Source organism: Etheostoma cragini, unplaced genomic scaffold (assembly GCF_013103735.1).
Source record: "Etheostoma cragini isolate CJK2018 unplaced genomic scaffold, CSU_Ecrag_1.0 ScbMSFa_4667, whole genome shotgun sequence".
Lineage (NCBI taxonomy): Eukaryota > Metazoa > Chordata > Actinopteri > Perciformes > Percidae > Etheostoma > Etheostoma cragini.
Genome location: NW_023269059.1, coordinates 39,523 through 40,754, shown reverse-complemented (window position 1 = coordinate 40,754; position 1,232 = coordinate 39,523). Strand labels below are relative to the sequence as shown.

Below are 1,232 nucleotides of genomic sequence, written 5' to 3'. Positions count from 1 at the left end.
GTTAGTCTGGATCACTAGGTTAGTCTCGGTCACTGGGTTAGTCTGGGTCACTGGGTTAGTCTGGGTCACTGGGTTAGTTTGGATCACTAGGTTAGTCTGGATCACTAGGGTTAGTCTGGATCACTAGGTTAGTCTGGATCACTAGGGTTAATCTGGGTCACTGGGTTAGTCCGGGTCACTTGGTTAGTCTGGGTCACTGGGTTAGTCCGGCGGCCTAGCAACGGCTTAGCGGCTAACGAGCGAGCTAACTGCTAACAGACCCCGCTGCGACCAATAAACAACACAACTTCTGTCATTATGTAATGTATGAAAGTTTCTAGTGTTGGCCGTGGCTGCGTGAGCTTCTCCGCCACGTCAGAGCGGCTGACGCGTCAAACCCCTCCCCCGTACTTTTGGACCAGCGTCCTAGGCGGGGGGGGGGGGGGGGGGGGGGGGGCAGAGCTTTTTAGGCGCTCAAGCCGGTGGCGGTGTTTACGTACGGTGAGAACGTTTCTTCTGCAAAAAGATCACATGAAATCTTCTCAGCCGTTAGTGAAAATCAGGAAGTTAAAAGGAAACTCACCTTTCTGATATAGACATTTAGAAAATGGGTCAAATTTAACCCAAAGACAACACACGGTGCAGTTTCGCAGAGATTATTCATATTAAATTATTAATATTATTAATATAGATATAAAAAGGACAACTGACCTCCATGCTGGGACTCACTGGAGACTGGACCATGAGGGAGAAGAAGGGAAAGAAAGGAAGAAGGTTAGAGAAACTGTTTTAATTAAAGAAAACCACCGACAGCTCCCATCTTACTGATTGTGGACTGACCAGTAAAGCCTCGTCGGTGTAGTGGGGGGGCGAGGGCTCGGCGGAGAGGGGGCGCCCCAGGTTTATCAGCCCCCCCGTCAGGGACACGTTGGACGAGCGACGCCGCCGCACCCCGCTGCAGTTGTTGGGGATCTTAAAGGCACAACGCTTGTGATAGTTCAGACCGCAGCCTGCAGACAAACAACAACAACAACAACAACGGCACAGTCGTTAGCCCGAGTTAATTAGCTAACTAGTTATCTAACTAATTATCTAACTAGTTAATTATCTAATTATCGTCACTCATCGATGAGAGGAGAGAGCAGATATGAGTCACGCATGTGTCACTTTGCAACAAGTAGCCTCCGAGATGCTAACGAGATGCTAACGAGAGACTTCTGTAACGTCTGAAGTAGCCTCCAAGATGCTAACGA

General features: G+C 49.1%; 1 pseudogene; it reads right to left on the bottom strand.

Moving 5' to 3' along the window:
• The window catches only part of LOC117941279, a 19,658-nt pseudogene extending 18,519 nt beyond the window's left edge, over positions 1 to 1,139 (bottom strand).
• Positions 1,140 to 1,232: the final 93 nt, after the last annotated feature.